Genomic DNA, 18880 nt, shown 5'->3' with positions numbered 1-18880 from the left:
CTTAAATAATTTTCAATGAGTCTCTCCACCGCAAGGGAGTAGATGCCCAATTTTCTGCTAACTGCAGGCCCATCAGTATCCATCGATGGAATGTCCAACCTTGACTATTTGTACATGCATGAAGCAACAACTAAGCCCCCAAATGAGTCATGATGAATAGCCCATAGGCACCATTACCTCCATCAATGTGAAACGAGGTGTTCTTGTTGAGCTTGACACTGCCGGACGTAGATCAAGTCCATTTATGAACTTGTCGTTGGTGCGCGATCCTCCCAAGCAATGGAGTTTGTGACTATCGTCCTCATGCTCATCGATGAGTTTGTGACTAATAATCCACTTGATCATCTCAAGTAACAAACTACTGACTAATTAGCCATGCGTCAAGAAAAGCAGAAGTTGTTCATCTCAATAAAAAAGCAGAACTATGTTAGTATTGTTGAGAGATTGCACTAGCAGAAGTATGAACCCTAGGTCTTATTTTCAAGCATTGCAATACCGTCTGTGCTCACTTTCGTTACTTGCTACCTTGTTATTTTTGTATCGTTCGTATTAAACATATCAATATGTACTATCATTACTATACTTGTATCACCATCACTTCGCCGAACTAGTGCACCTATATAATTTACCATTGAATTTGGTGTGTTGGGGACGCAAAAGAATTTTTGTTATTTGGTTGCAGGGTTGTTTTAGAGAGACCATCCTCATCCTACGCATCCCACGGATTGATAAACCTTAGGTCATCCACTTGACGGAAATTTGCTACTGTCCTACAAAACTTTGCGCTTGGAGGCCCAACACGAGTTTACAAGAATAAAGTTGCATAGTAGACATCAATGGTCCATATATTAGGGAGTGCCAACACCCTGTCACATGCATTGCTACAAAAGCATCAAGATATCTTGAATGCAATGTCATGTGTGAAGTCAACAAGGAATGATCTACAACAACTAAGAGATAATGGGTGGGAATCACTTTTGGAGAAGGTATATTTATTTTGTGCAGAACATGACATTCCAGAACTAACATGCATCATGAATATGTCAATCGACATAATACACGAAAAAGAACCAATATAACAAACCTACATCATTATCAAATAGAGTGTCTTAACACTATTATTGATTGGCAACTTTGAGATTTTGATGACAGATTCAATGAAGTAAATTTTGCAATGCTTATTCACATGGCTTCTTTCAACCCAAAAACCTCTTTTGCTACTTTTAACTTGGAGAGTTTGTTGAAGCTAGCTGAGTTTTATCATAGGGACTTTGATTCATCAAAATTGATGGATCTTGGACACTACTAGGAAATACCTTATAGATAGTGTTGGGAACATAGTAATTTCAAAAAAAATCCTACGCACACGCAAGATCATGGTGATGCATAGCAACAAGAGGGGGAGTGTATCTTCATACCCTTGAAGATCGCTAAGTGGAAGCGTTTATCAACGCGGTTGATGTAGTCGTACGTCTTCAGGATCCGACCGATCCAAGTACCGAACACACGACACCTCCGAGTTCTGCACACGTTCAGCTCGATGACGTCCTTGCCTTCTCGATCCAGCAAGACGGGCGAAGTAGTAGGTGAGTTCCGGCAGTACGACGGTGTGGTGACGGTGTTGGTGAAGAACAATCTCCGCAGGGCTTCGCCTAAGCACTACGGAAACTATGACGGAGGATAAACTAGAGGGGACGGGGTTGCCGGCACATGGCTTGGTGTTTCTTGATGTCTCTTTGGTGCTAGCCCTGCCCCTCTATTTATATGTTGACCCTTGGGGTCGAAACTTGGAGTAAAAGCCTCCACAAAGTCGGTTTCACCCGAAAGGCAGGAGTCCTTCTCGGACTCCAGGGCCAGACACCAGGGTTCCCGGCGTCTGGACCCAGACGCCAGGGACCCTGGTGTCTGGCCCCTGGACTCTGCAAAACTTCCTTTGCGCTTTCCAAAAACCTTGTGGGCTTTCCCCTTTGGCCCAAATAACGTGTTCTCGTACCCAAACATTTCGGGAAACATCCGGAACCCCTTCAGGTGAATTCCGGAACCCTTCCGGAGATCAAACACTATTATCCCATATATCAAACTTTATCTCCGGACCATTCCGGAGTTCCTCGTCATGTCCATGATCTCATTCGGGACTCCGAACAACATTCGGTTACCAACATACATAACTCATATAATACTATATCGTCAACAAAACGTTAAGCGTGCGGACCCTACAGGTTCGAGAACTATGTAGACATGACTGAGACACGTTTCCGGTCAATAACCAATAGCGGGACCTGGATGCCCATATTGGCTCCCACATATTCTACGAAGATCTTTATCAGTCAAACCGCATAACAACATACGTTGTTCCCTTTGTCATCGGTATGTAACTTGCCCGAGATTCGATCGTCGGTATCTCAATACCTAGTTCAATCTCGTTACCAGCAAGTCTCTTTACTCATTACGCAATGCATCATTCCGTAACTAACTCTTTAGCTACATTGCTTGCAAGGCTTATAGTGATGTGCATTACCGAGAGGGCCCAGAGATACCTCTCCGACAATAGGAGTGACAAAACCTAATCTCGAAATACGCCAACTCAACATGTACCTTTGGAGACACCTATAGAGCTCCTTTATAATCACCCAGTTACGTTGTGACGTTTGGTAGCACACAAAGTGTTCCTCCGGTAAACGGGAGTTGCATAATCTCATAGTTGAAGGAACATGTATAAGTCATGAAGAAAGCAATAGCAACAAACCAAACGATCAAGTGCTAAGCTAACGGAATGGGTTAAGTCAATCACATCATTCTCCTAATGATGTGATCCCATTAATCAAATGACAACTCATGTCTATGGTTGGGAAACACAACCATCTTTGATCAACGAGCTAGTCAAGTAGAGGCATACTAGTGACACTATGTTTGTCTATATATTCACACATGTATTATGTTTCCGGTTAATACAATTATAGCATGAATAATAAACATTTATCATGAAATAAGGAAATAAATAATAACTTTATTATTGCCTCTAGGGCATATTTCCTTCAGTCTCCAACTTGCACTAGAGTCAGTAATCTAGTTCACATTGCCATGTGATTCAACACCAATATTCACATCTATATGTGATTAATACCCATAGTTCACATCGTCATGTGATCAACACCCAAAGGGTTTAATAGAGTCAATAATCTAGTTCACATTGCTATGTGATTAACACCCAAAGAGTACTAAGGTATGATCATGTTTTGCTCGTGAGAGAAGTTTAGTCAACGGGTCTGTCACATTCAGAGCTGTATGCATTTTGCAAATATTCTATGTCTACAATGCTCTGCACAGAGCTACTCTAGCTAATTGCTCCCACTTTCAATATGTATGCAGATTAAGACTTAGAGTCATCTAGATCAGTGCCAAAACTTGTATCGACGTAACCCTTTACGACGAACCTTTTGTCACCTCCATAATCGAGAAACATATCCTTATTCCACTAAGGATAATTCTGACCAATGTCCAGTGATCTAATCCTAGATCACTATTGTTACTTCCTTGCCAAACCAGGGCAGAGTATACAATAGGTCTGGTCCATAGCATGGCATACTTTTATAGAACCTATGACTGATGCATAGGGAATGACTTTCATTCTCTTTCTATTTTCTGCCGTGGTCGGGATTTGAGTCTTACTCAATTTCATACCTTTGCAACACAGACAAGAACTCTTTCTTTGACTGTTCCATTTTGAACTACTTCAAAATCTTGTCAAGGTATGTACTCATTGAAAATCTTATCAAGCGTCTTGATCTATCTCAATAGATCTTGATGCTCAATATGTAAGTAGCTTTACTGAGGTCTTTCTTTGAAAAACTCCTTTCAAACACTCCTTTATGCTTTCCAGAAAATTCTACATTATTTCCGATCAAAAATATGTCATTCACATATACTTATCAGAAAGGCTGTAGTGCTCCCACTCACTTTCTTGTAAATACAGGCCTTCCCAAAAGTCTGCATAAAACCATATGCTTTGATCAACTCATCAAAGCGTATATTCCAACTCCGAGATGCTTGCACCAGTCCATTGATGGATTGCTGGAGCTTGCACACTTTGTTAGCACCTTTAGGATTGACAAAACCTTCTGGTTGTATCATATACAACTCTTCTTTCATGAATCCATTAAGGAATTCAGTTTTGACATCCATTTGCCAGATTTCATAAAATGTGGCAATTGCTAACATGATTCGGACAGACTTAAGCATCGATATGAGTGAGAAAATCTCATTCGTATTCAACACCTTGAACTTGTCAAAAAACCTTTTTGCGACAAGTCGAGCTTTGTAGATAGTAACACTACTATCAGCGTTTGTCTTCCTCTTGAAGATCTATTTATTTTCTATGGCTTGCCGATCATCGGGTAAGTCCACCAAAGTCCACACTTTGTTCTCATACATGGATCCTATCTCAGATTTCATGGCCATCAAGCCATTTCGCGGAATCTGGGCTCATCATCGCTTCCTCATAGTTCGTAAGTTCATCATGGTTTAGTAACATGACTTCCAGAACAGGATTACCGTACCACTCTGGTGCGGACCGTACTGTGGAAGACCTACGAGGTTCTGTAGTAACTTGATCTGAAGTTTCATGATCATCATCATTAGCTTCCTACTAATTGGTGTAGGAATCACTGGAACTGATTTCAGTGATGAACTATTTTCCAATTCAGGAGAAGGTACTATTACCTTATCAAGTTCTACTTTTCTCCCACTCACTTCTTTCGAGAGAAACTCCTTCTCTAGAAAGGATCCATCTTAGCAACGAATATTTTGTCTTCGGATCTGTGATAGAAGGTGTACCCAACAGTTTCCTTTGGGTATTCTATGACGACACACTTGTCCAATTTGGGTTCGAGCTTATCAGGTTGAAACTTTTTCACATAAGCATCGCAACCCCAAACTTTAAAAAACGACAACTTTGATTTCTTGCTAAACCACAGTTCATAAGGCGTCGTCTCAACGTATTTTGATGGTGCCCTATTTAAAGTGAATGCTGCTGTCTCTAATGCATAACCCCAAAACGATAATGGTAAATCGGTAAGATACATCATAGATCGCACCATATCCAATAAAGTGCGGTTACGACATTCGGACACACCATTACGCTGTGGTGTTCCATGTGGCGTAAGCTGTGAAACTATTCCACATTGTTTAAAATGAAGGCCAAACTCGTAGCTCAAATATTCATCTCTACGATCAGATCATAGAAACTTTATTTTCTTGTTACGATGATTTTTCCACTTCACTTTGAAATTCTTTGAACTTTTCAACTCTTTCATTCATCAAGTAGATATACACATATCTGCTCAAATCATCTGTGAAGGTCAGAAAATAATGATACTTGTCACGAGCATCAACACTCATTGGATCGCATACATTGCTATGTATTATTTCCAATAAGTTAGTAGCTCGTTCCATTGTTCCGGAGAACGGAGTTTTAGTCATCTTGCCCAAAAGGCACGGTTCACAAGCATCAAATGATTCATAACCAAGTGATTCCAAAAGTCCATCTTTATGGAGTTTCTTCATGCGCTTTACACTGATATGACCCAAACGGCAGTGCCACAAATAAGTTGCACTATCATTATCAACTTTTTATCTTTTGGCATCAATATTATGAATATGTGTATTACTACGATCGAGATCCAACAAACTATTTTCATTGGGTGTATGACCATCGAAGGTTTTATTCATGTAAACAGAACAACAATTATTCTTTGACTTTAAATGAATAACCATATCGTAATAAACATGATCAAATCACATTCATGCTCAACGCAAATGCCAAATAACATTTATTTAGGTTTTACACTAATCCCAAAAGTATAGGGAGTGTGCGATGATGATCATATCAATCTTGGAACCACTTCCAATACACATCGTCACTTCACCCTCAACTAGTCTCTGTTTATTCTGTAACTCCTATTTCGAGTCACTAATTTTTAGCAATCGAACAAGTATCAAATACTCAGGGGCTACTATAAACACTAGTAAGGTACACATCAATAACCTGTATATCAAATATACCCTTGTTCACTCTGCCATCCTTCTTATCCACCAAATATTCAGGGTATTTCCGTTTCCAGTGACCATTTCCTTTGCAGTGTAAGCACTCAGTTTCAGGCTTTGGTTCAGCTTTGGGCTTCTTCGTGGGAGTGACAACTTGCTTGTCATTCTACTTGAAGTTCCCTCTTTCCCTTTGCCCTTTTCTTAAAACTAGTGATCTTGTCAACCATCAACACTTGATGCTCTTTCTTGATTTCTACCTTCGTTGATTTCAACATCACGAAGAGCTCGGGAATCGTTTTCGTCTTCCCTTGCATACTATAGTTCATCACAAAGTTCTACTAACTTGGTGATGGTGACTTAGAGAACTCTGTCAATCACTATCTTATTTGGAAGATTAACTCCCACTTGGTTTAAGCGATTGTAGTACCCAGACAATATGAGCACATGCTCACTAGTTGAGCGATTCTCCTCCATCTTTTATCCATAGAACTAGTTGGAGACTTCATATCTCTCAACTCGGGTATTTGCTTGAAATATTAACTTCAACTCCTGGAACATCTCATATGGTCCATGACATTCAAAACGTCTTTGAAGTCCCGATTCTAAGCCGTTAAGCATGGTGCACTAAACTATCAAGTAGTCATCATATTGAGCTAGCCAAACGTTCATAACGTCTGCATCTGCTCCTGCAATAGGTCTGTCACCTAGCGGTGCATTAAGGACATAATTCTTCTATGAAGCAATGAGGATAAACCTCAGATCATGGATCCAATCCGCATCATTGCTACTAACATCTTTCAACACAATTTTCTCTAGGAACATATCAATATAAACATATGAAAGCAACAACGCAAGCTATTGATCTACAACATAATTTGCAAAATACTACCAGGACTAAGTTCATGATAAATTTAAGTTCAATTAATCATATTACTTAAGAACTCCCACTTAGACAGACATCTCTCTAGTCATCTAAGTGATCACGTGATCCAAATCAACTAAACCATGTCCGATCATCACGTGAGATGGGGTAGTTTTCAATGGTGAACATCACTATGTTGATCATATCTACTATATGATTCACGCTCGACCTTTCGGTCTCCGTGTTCCGAGGCCATATCTGTATATGCTAGGCTCGTCAAGTTTAACCTGAGTATTCCGCATGTGCAACTGTTTTGCACCCGTTGTATTTGAACGTAGAGCCTATCACACCCGATCATCACGTGGTGTCTCAGCAGGAAGAACTTTCGCAACGGTGCATACTCAGGGAGAACACTTCTTGATAATTAGTGAGAGATCATCTTATAATGCTACCGTCAATCAAAGCAAAATAAGATGCATAAAGGATAAACATCACATGCAATCAATATAAGTGATATGATATGGCCATCATCATCTTGTGCTTGTGATCTCCATCTCCGAAGCATCATCGTGATCACCATCGTCACCGGCGCGACACCTTGATCTCCATCGTAGCATCGTTATCGTTACGCCATCTATTGCTTCTACGACTATCGCTACCGCTTAGTGATAAAGTAAAGCAATTACAGGGCGTTTGCATTTCATACAATAAAGCGACAACTATATGGCTCCTTCCCGTTGTCCATAACTCGGTTACAAAACATGATCATCTCATACAATAAAATATAGCATCACATCTTGACCATATCACATCACAACATGCCCTGCAAAAACAAGTTAGACGTCCTCTACTTTGTTGTTGCAAATTTTACGTGGCTGCTACGGGCTGAGCAAGAACCGTTCTTACCTACGCATCAAAACCACAACGATAGTTCGTCAAGTTAGTGTTGTTTTAACCTTCGCAAGGACCGGGCGTAGCCACACTCGGTTCAACTAAAGTTGGAGAAACAGACAAGCACGTCGGTAGAACCAGTCTTGCGTAAGCGTACGCGTAATGTCGGTCCGGGCTGCTTCATCCAACAATACCGCCGAACCAAAGTATGACATGCTGGTAAGCAGTATGACTTGCATCGCCCACAACTCACTTGTGTTCTACTCGTGCATATAACATCTACGCATAAAACCTGGCTCGGATGCCACTGTTGGGGAACGTAGTAATTTCAAAAAAAAAATCCTACGCACACGCAAGATCATGGTGATGCATAGCAATGAGAGGGGGAGTGTATCTTCATACCCTTGAAGATCGCTAAGCGGAAGCATTTATCAACGCGGTTGATGTAGTCATACATCTTCACGATCCGACCGATACAAGTACCGAACGCACGACACCTCCGAGTTCTGCACACGTTCAGCTCGATGACGTCCTTGCCTTCTCGATCCAGCAAGACGGGCGAAGTAGTAGATGAGTTCCGGTAGCACGACGTCGTGGTGACGGTGTTGGTGAAGAACAATCTCCGCAGGGCTTCGCCTAAGCACTACGGAAACTATGATGGAGGATAAACTAGAGGGGGCGGGGTTGCCGACACACGGCTTGGTGTTTCTTGATGTCTCTTTGGTGCTAGCCTTGCCCCTCTATTTATATGTTGAGCCTTGGGGTCGAAACTTGGAGTAAAAGCCTCCACAAAGTTGGTTTCACCCGAAAGGCAAGAGTCCTTCTCGGACTCCAGGGCCAGACGCAGGGTTCCCAGCGTCTGGACCCAGACGCCGGGGACCCTGGCGTCTGGCCCCTGGACTCCGCAAAACTTCCTTTTGCGCTTTCCAAAAACCTTGTGGGCTTTCCCCTTTGGCTCAAATAACGTGTTCTTGTACCCAAACATTTCGGGAAACATCCGGAACCCCTTCTGGTGAATTCCGGAACCCTTCCGGAGATCAAACACTATTATCCCATATATCAAACTTTATCTCCGGACCATTCCGGAGTTCCTCGTCATGTCCATGAGCTCATCCGGGACTCCGAACAACATTCGGTTACCAACATACATAACTCATATAATACTATATCTTCAACGAAACGTTAAGCATGCGGACCCTACGGGTTCGAGAACTATGTAGACATGACTGAGACACGTTTCCGGTCAATAACCAATAGCGGGACCTGGATGCCCATATTGGCTCCCACATATTCTACGAAGATCTTTATCGGTCAAACCGCATAACAACATACGTTGTTCCCTTTGTCATCGGTATGTTACTTGCCCGAGATTCGATCGTCGGTATCTCAATACCTAGTTCAATCTCGTTACCGACAAGTCTCTTTACTCATTACGTAATGCATCATTCCGTAACTAACTCCTTAGCTACATTGCTTGCAAGGCTTATAGTGATGTGCATTACCGAGAGGGCCCAGAGATACCTCTCCGACAATCGGAGTGACAAAACCTAATCTCGAAATACACCAACTCAACATGTACCTTTGGAGACACCTGTAGAGCTCCTTTGTAATCACCCAGTTACATTGTGAAGTTTGGTAGCACACAAAGTGTTCCTCCGGTAAACGGGAGTTGCATAATCTCATAGTTGAAGGAAAACATATAAGTCATGAAGAAAGCAATAGCAACAAACCAAACGATTAAGTGCTAAGCTAATGGAATGGGTCAAGTCAATCACATCATTCTCCTAATGATGTGATCCCGTTAATCAAATGACAACTCATGTCTATGGTTGGGAAACACAACCATCTTTGATCAACGAGCTAGTCAAGTAGAGGCATACTAGTGACACTATGTTTGTCTATATATTCACACATGTATTATGTTTCCGGTTAATACAATTCTAGCATGAATAATAAACATTTATCATGAAATAAGGAAATAAATAATAACTTTATTATTGCCTCTAGGGCATATTTCCTTCAGATAGATGCTTAGTAGTAGTGAGGGGTATAAACCCCGCACTACTAATAATAGTAGTAGCGTGGGTTATAAACCCATGCTACTACTAAGTTGATAGTAGTAGCACGGGGTATAAATCCCACGCTACTACTAAGAGGTCTCCACCGTGCCCCCCAGGAAAAGCCGTAGTAGTAGCGCGGGTTATAAAGCCACGCTACTAATAAGTTGATAGTAATAGCGGGGAGTATAAACCCCACGCTACTACTAAGTGGTCTCTGCTACGTCTCGAGCTTGCGTTGGATTTCCCTGAAGAGGAGAGGATGATGCAGCACAGTAGCGTAAGTATTTCCCTCAGTTTTTGAGAACCAAGGTATCAATCCAGTAGGAGACCACGCGCAAGTCCCTCGTACCTGCACAAAATGATAGCTACTCACAACCAACGCTTAGGGGTTGTCAATCCCTTCACGGTCACTTACAAGGTTGAGATCTGATAGAGATAATATTTTTGGTATTTTTGGTATAAAGATGCAAAGTAAAAAGTAAAAGCAAAAGCAAGTAAATAAAGTGATGGAGATTGATATGATGAAATAGACCCGGGGGCCATAAGTTTCACTAGTGGCTTCTCTCAAGAGCATAAGTATTCTACGGTGGATGAACAAATTACTGTTGAGCAATTGACAGAATTGAGCATAGTTATGAGGTTATCCAGGCAATGATCATGTATATAGGCATCACATCCGTGACAAGTAGACCGAAACGATTCTGCATCTACTACTATTACTCCACTCATCGACCGCTATCCAGCATGCATCTAGAGTATTAAGTTAAAAACAGAGTAACGCCTTAAGTAAGATGACATGATGTAGAGGAATAAATTCATGCAATATGATAAATACCCCATCTTGTTATCCTCGATGGCAACAATACAATACGTGCCTTGCAACCCTTTCTGTCACTGGGTAAGGTCACCGCAAGATTGAACCCAAAGCTAAGCACTTCTCCCATTGCAAGAACTACCAATCTAGTTGGCCAAACCAAACGGATAATTCGAAGAGACTTGCAAAGATAACTCAATCATACATAAAAGAATTAAGAGAAGAATCAAATATTTTCCATAGATAAGCTGGATCATAAACCCACAATTCATCGGTCTCAACAAACACACCGCAAAAAGAAGATTACATCGAATAGATCTCCACGAGAGAGGGGGAGAACATTGTATTGAGATCCAAAAAGAGAGAAGAAGCCATCTAGCTACTAACTATGGACCCGAAGGTCTGAAGTAAACTACTCACACTTCATCGGAGGGGCTATGGTGATGATGTAGAAGCCCTCCGTGGTAGATGCCCCCTCCGGCGGAGCTTTGGAACAGGCCCCAAGATGGGATCTCGCGGATACAGAAAGTTGCGGCAGTGGAATTAGGTTTTTGGCTCCGTCCCCGATCTGTTGGGGGTACGTAGGTATATATAGGAGGAAGGAGTACGTCGGTGGAGCGTCAGGGGGCCCACGAGGCAGGGGGCGCGCCCAGGGGGAGGGCATGCCCCCCACCCTCGTGACTGCCTCTGGCACTTCTTGGAGTAGGGTCCAAGTCTCCTGGATTAGGTTCGGTGAGAAGATCACATTTCCGAAGGTTTCATTCTGTTTGGACTCCGTTTGATATTCCGTTTCTTCGAAACACTGAAATAGGCAAAAAAACAGCAATTCTGGGCTGGGCTTCCGGTTAATAGGTTAGTCCCAAAAATAATATAAAAGTGGAAAATAAAGCCCATTATAGTCCAAAACAATAGATAAAGTAGCATGGAGCAATCAAAAATTATAGATATGTTGGAGACGTATCAGTCTCCACCGTGCCCCCGGGACAACCCATGGTAGTAGTGTGGGGTATAAACCCAACGCTACTACTATCGACCCACCAACACATGTATACACATAGCACGCGGAGGCCCAAACCCAGACCCAAACTCTCTCAATTCCCCTTCTCCCTCCCACCTGTGATGCCCTTCCTCACCCACCGCCATTGTCGGCCTTGCATCTCGATGTCTCCCCCAAATCTGGTGACCTCCTCAGCCCCCTCTCCCGCCCCTCCTTCCTCCTTCTTCTCCACTGCTGGAAGGAGAAGGAGATCCAGCAGAGCGTCGTCCATGGCGATGGCCGGATCTACCTTGGACATGACCACTTGCACTTCCTCATCGGGACAGGGCCTCGTGAGGACATGAGGTCCTAGGAAAAGTAGTAGCAGGTCACTAGGCGTCGTCTAGGGTTTCAGGCGTCGGCTCCAACTCCGACGGCCACCGGTAAGTTGCTGCTCCTACTCCTCTCTATCCATCTCTTCCTCTTATAATCATTTTCTCTTTTTTGTAGAAGCAGCAAAGGAGAGTGATGGTGTCCTGGACTAAGGGGTACTCACCACGTCGTCTCCCAATCAGTGGGATTGGGCCAAGGACCCCCATGGTCGTTCACTCATGGGCCAGTTCGGACAGCCGATGCATACACGAGGAAGATTCCACAAGACTTGGTGATCAAGACAAGGACTCCTCTCCACAAATGTATTTGATTAGGATTCTTGTTATCCTAGGCCTCTGGTACATTATATAAGCCAGCGCCAGGCTAGTCGGAGGATTATGACATTATTCATCATACCCTTAGGTTTTAGACCACAACATATGATCTCGATGTAGACCAACTCTGTAATCATACACATTGAATATAATCGAGCAGGAGTAGGGTTTTACCTCTTAGAGAGGGCCCAAACTTGGGTAAACACCGTGTCTCACGTCTCATGTTACCCATCGATCCTAGGACACACAACTTGGGACTCCCTATCCGAGATCTGCCGGTTTTGACACCGACAATGGTGCTTTCATCGGGAGTTCCATGGTGAGATCGACAAAGGATCAATGGCCAGCCTACAGATCAACTGCGACATCGACATCTTCATCACCGGCTCGACCGGTCACCTTGGCTCGATCGAGGACTGCGCTACACGTCAAATCATTATGTTCGGATGACAGCGTTCATCAACATCAAATCTGATCTCTGTCAAGATCATGGATGAATCATTCATGGAGCTCGAGGGCTCAACGTCAACATTGCCCTTGAGCGACCGTGTTGTTTTTCTGTTAAGTGGACTTGTTTTCGCTGCCACCGCCTCCTCGGAGGTCGATTTGATGAACCCTTTGGTGGAATTGTGCGGAGTCGAGTATACAACAACTATGTAAAATTTTGCCGCCTTCCGATGGAGGAATCTCCGGCGATCTATGATATACTGGAGACCTGTCGAGTCTGGACAAGAATCTGGACGAGTTTAGGGAGTGGTGTCCACAACCTAGCTCAGAGGTCATTTGGAAGATCCAATCGTTCATCTTCTACGAAATTTCCATATCTACCACTTCTCAAAATTTCAGCTCAATCCGACCGTTCAAACTCCAGGAACCTTCCGATTAGTGCATCACTTTTCAGATCTATTTTCTACATGAATAGAAATCCGACCTGAGTTCATCATTCTTCGTGAATGGGATATTGGATAACCTTTTTGGAAAAAATCTCTTTCTAGGGTATTGTGTTTTATTTCCGAACACATGCTCACAAATTTTGCTCCTCTTCGGAGGTAATCTTCACCGTCGTGTCAGTGTCAAACCAGCCCTTGCTCCATGTCTGCCGACCTACGCTAGATAGATCATCGCTTCATCGAATCGAGCCCAACCTTATCGGATCATCAGCTCAGCAAGCCAAACAAGAGTTCAGCATCACCAAGGCTAAATTATCTCCAGCACCATCGCCTACGGATTGCACGGGTCAGGCGCACCGACATCGCCACTCGGTCACTTCATCAATCCGGCATTGACCGCGTCACAAGTTATGACTAGCATCGACATGGCTGAGCAGTAGCTTCTTCAAACTAATGCCTGCCACGCCGAACTGCTTCAACACCTCGGCTAGCATGGCGGCTGCAATGTCACCTTACTGACCTGCTCCATCACCTCGTCTGGACCGGGGGCTTCGCCATCTCTTCATCAACCTACTCCGGAGACTTCGGCGTCACCAGCCGATCAGCTTCGTCACGTTAACTGGACCGGGGGATTTGCCTCGACAAACCAACCTTTGCCAGCATCGCCATGCCATTGCTTCATCGTCCATCAGGTAACGGGTGTGCAGATCGAGTCCCAATTTTGGGAGTAACCTTTCTTGAGATTACTACAACAGATAAACCAGGTGCTATTAATCCTAGTAATTTTTTCTTGCTTGGGTTTATTTTTCCTGAGGAATTATTACTCTGGTTGGTTCCATCATCTGTACACAGGTCTGTCAAATAATGACCGTATTAATGATGGTTGCGTGATGGTTCGGTCAGTTTCCCGGCCGCAGTTTGACGAACGCCTCATCAGGGACTCCGACTGCCCTGTGAATACAGGCTTTGTAACGTCGGCGCCCCGCACCGACATTGGCTTCAACGCCATGCCAATCTCTTTTAAAAAATTACTTTGCGTAAATTAAATTATGCGAGGAGTATATATATATATATATATTATCTTTTGGACTGCACTATTTTACATATGTAGGTAATCAACTTCGACTGCGTCACGCGGTCACTTCGGCAAGCCGATGTCATCATCCTAATCGGCGTAAATCGGCTCGCGTGATCACCTTGTTGGTCGAATTGCCATACCGACATGTTCGGTTGCCTCGGGGACTTCGGCATCACTGAGAGAGCTCTACCTCATCAAGTGTTCGGCACACGCGCAATATTTATTTTATTGCTCACTTTGCATAAATTATTTATTATGCTATGATCTTTTTTAGAATTTATTATTATTACTATTATCTCCGGCTTGCACTATTTTCTGTGCACAGGTAAATTATCCAGGTTGGGCAGCACTGTCACCTTGGCGTACCGACGTACCACGTCACCTCGGCTGGACTAGGGGCTTCGTTATCATTTCATTAACCCACGCCGAGGACTTTGGCGTCATACTGTCGGCCTGCTCCATCGCTTCGGTCGGTTGGGGGTTCCATCTCGACACATTGGCCGTGCTATTTTGCCACTTCGAAGTGTCGAGCTCTTCGCTCCGCCACCTCGTGACCGTCTTGGGGGCCGGGACCTTGTCCGTCCGTAAGCTTAGGTCGCGCATCGACACCGAACACATTAACCAGCTAAGTCACTTCCATGCTCAGTTTAAAAAAAGTCTTGTTCGGTTCGACCAAACATTATATTTGTGTTAAAAACTTAGTTTGTCAATAAACGTTGTTTGTTAAAAACACTTCCTTACCCATGTTTTTTTGAACTATCAACAGTAGGAGTACCTCCTACTGCATTAGAATAAATAAAGAATAAACAGACTGTACATGAGTTTTTACAACCACCTCACATTTTGTGGGTGGGTAGGAAGAGAGCCTTTTAGATAGAGCTTAACAAGAAGGAAATAAAAGGTTTATGTTTGTCCTTCACTCTATGAGTGAGGAGACCAAAGTCCTCCCTAAACCTATCAAGCCAAGCTTGCCTTGAAGGAGCAATTCCTCTGAAGTGTTTATTGTTTCTTTCCTTCCAGATGCTCCAAGCTGCCAACAAGAAAATTTCCATGAACAATGGTTGGCTCCAACTGGTTCTGGTCGAGGAGATTTTTTGCAATCTAGACTCATTTGGATTCTAGGTGATACGCAGGGTCGGCTAACATGATGAGCTGAAGGAGCAATCAAAGAAGAGGTTCTCAAGTTTTTCCTCAATGGGGAGACCACAAAGAATGCAGTTATGGTTGTCTCCAATATTATAGTGGCGTCATTTCAGTATGTTCCTTGTGTTTAATCTATCTGAAAGCAGCAGCTAACCGGAGACTTTAATCTTCATCGTTGACTTGGATTTCCACAACCATTTGAAGCTCCGGTGCACATTGGAATCCCGAAAGTTGTGAGATTTGTATTCAGTTGTTCTCCAAACATAGGTCCATTTATCAGTCATCGTGTCGATTGCATCAAGGGTGATGTGGGAAAGCTGGGCTTGCATCTGACGAACCTCTACATGGTCCTGAACAGATAGGGGTAGGTGAAAGGGGGCGGTGATGTGATCACCGACCACCAGCAGTTGGCTGGGATGTTTTGGACTGACTTCAATCAAAGAATGGGCCAATCAAAAGTCATACAAATGGGTTTTGATCTAGACACATTAATTTCTCGGGTTGATGGTCTAGTGGAGTTATCTTTACCATTCACAAACTCTGAGGTGGATGCGGTAATTAAGAACATGCCTACTGATCGTGCCCCGGGACCGGACGGGTTTACTGGTCTTTTTTTAAAAGAAATGTTGGTCTATTTTGAAGGAGGATTTTATGAAGCTTGTCCAAGAATTTTATGATGGGAAATGCAATTTGGAATGTCTGAATACATCTCTTATCACACTCATTCCCAAGAAGTTGAGCCCTGAATATGTTGGTGATTTCCGGCCCATATCATTGACAAATACTTGCTTAAAGTTTTTAACTAAACTTTTGGCTAATCGTCTACAGGGTGTGATCTTGAAATGTATTCACCGCAACCAATATGGCTTTCTTCAATGTCGATCCATACAAGACTACCTGGCGTGGTGTTTTGAATACATTCACCAATGCAAAGCTTCCAAAAGGCCCATCATCCTTCTTAAACTTGATTTTACGAAGGCGTTTGATACCATTGAGCATGAACTGATTCTCAGGATCTTGAAATGTAAGGGTTTTGACAATCGTTGGACAAGTTGGATTGAGAGCATTTTGTCCACGGGGTCTTCTTCGGTTCTATTAAATGGAGTGCCTGGTAATCATTTTGTCTGTCGTTCGGGTGTTCGTCAAGGAGACCCACTATTCCTTTGTTATTTGTGATTGTTGTTGATTTACTTCAATCAGTTGTAAATGAAATGTGCTCAAGGAATATTCTCACATTACCTATACCAACATCTTCGATGGATTATTTGATTGTTCAGTACGCGGACGATACCCTAATTGTTCTTCCTGCTATTGACAACCAACTCATTGCTTTCAAGGACATGCTTGAGGTATTTGCTCAATCAACTGCACTGAGGGTCAACTTCAGTAAGTCCTCTTTGATACCAATCAATATGACCGATGATGAGGGAAAACGTGTTGCTGCTCTGCTTGGGTGTGATGTTGGTTCCATGCCATTCACTTACCTTGGATTACCCATGGGTACCTCTCGGCTAACAATTTATGATTTGTTGCCTTTGGTGGATCGTATTGAGCGATGACTATCTGTGTCTTCTTGCCTGTTGAATCAAGGGAGCTGGCTACAACTTTTAAAGTCTATTCTTTGTTCTATGCCAATATAATTCTTGTGCACTCTCTCGTTGCCACAGGGCATTTTGAAGCACATTGAACGTATCATGCGGCAATGTTTGTGGAGAGGGAACACTAATACACCACAACAATCATTGGCGGCTTGGGATTTGGTCTGTCGCCTAAGAATATGGGAAGCCTTAGCGTTCTTGATCTGAGTATACAAAATGATGCCTTGTTGATCAAGCATCTCTTCAAATTCTTCAATAATATGGATGTGCCATGGGTATCTCTCATTTGGGACACATATTATGCCACAGCGCCACCCCAAGTCACTCAAAGCTGCGGTTCTTTCTGGTGGAGAGATGTGCTGAAGTTGTATGATAAGTTTTGCAAGTTGGCGGTCCCACAAGTGCGGACAGGGGATACGGTGACTTTCTGGCTGGATCTATGGCAGCTTGGTAGCAATGTGGTTCTCATGCAGCAACGATTTCTGAGGCTTCACTCTTTTGTCATTGATGACACGCTTACCATCAAGGATATGATGGAACTACCAGACCCAACCGACAATTTTCATCTACCATTGTATGTTGAGGCCTTCGAGGAATTTAATCAGCTTCAGGCTTTGCTGCCATTGGTTAATCTTCAGGAGGGGGAAAAGGATGTCTGGAAATGGCCATCAAAATTTGGAGATTATCATTCAAGGATTTATTACTTGCCTTGCTTTTCGGACATTGTGGTTGATCCCATATCCAGGTGGATCTGGAAATGTTCTTGCACTCTCAAGTTTAAGGTGTCTGGTTGGCTCCTCTTGATGGATCGTCTCAACACTAGGGACATGATGCAGCGGCGGCATTGGATAATCTAGGATGACATGTGTGTTTTGTGTCTCTCTGCCTCTCATGAGGAAAGAGCTCATCTTTTCTTCGCTTGCAAATTCAGTCAACGTGTCTGGAGTTACCTGGGCATTTCATGGTTTGTTCAACCTAACCAGACTACTTATGAGATGGCTTCAGCTGCTAGGAAGGACTTTGGTTACCCATTTTTTCCAGAGGTGGTCTTCACTGCTACTTGGAATATTTGGACACAAAGAAATGGGAAGATTTTCAAAAATGAGCTGCCTTCTTTCAGATCCTGGAGGAGAAATTTTCTTCATGACATTTCTCTTTTAGCTCATAGAATCAAATGTAAATATAGGAATAGCCTAACTTCTTGGATAGTTGCCTTACCTTAAACTCTCTTTGTAAGTAGTCTCCCCTCCCTTTCCTTGCTTTCGTCTTGTCACTTTGTAAATATTTGTTCCTTTGCTTTAATAAAGGACTGTGAGGCTGTTGCCTTGCAGTATATAGTCAAAAAAAATCCCGAGCAGAAATATCTTCATCTATCCCAAAAGAGAAAGCTCTTGGGAAGGAATCGGCCAGAATAGAATCCGTCCAAAGATCTTTCCAAAACAACACATTTCCCCCATGCGATACATTGACCTGTGAAATCCCTCTATAGATCGGCATTAGGTTAGTGACATCTCTCCACTAGAAGGATCCACACGGATCAGACACATGTGGAATTTTCTCTTGGTAGTATATGTTTCAAATGAGTTCAACCCAGGGCAGGTCCTAATGGTTGTAGAATTTGTGCAAATATTTCAACAAAAGAACTTCCCCTTGAATTTTGAGATCAAGAACCCCTAGGCCACCATTGTCTTTGGGTCTACAAACCATGCTCCAAGCAGCAAGAGAGTTGCACTTGTCGCCTTGTTCAGTTTTCTTTGTCCATAGGGCTTTACGTCTGATTTTGTCGAGCAACTCAATGATTTTCACGGGGAGTCTCAGG

The sequence above is a fragment of the Triticum dicoccoides genome, chromosome 1B, assembly GCF_002162155.2.
Source record: "Triticum dicoccoides isolate Atlit2015 ecotype Zavitan chromosome 1B, WEW_v2.0, whole genome shotgun sequence".
In the NCBI taxonomy this organism is placed as follows: domain Eukaryota; kingdom Viridiplantae; phylum Streptophyta; class Magnoliopsida; order Poales; family Poaceae; genus Triticum; species Triticum dicoccoides.
Note: the sequence above shows the minus strand (reverse complement) of the source record.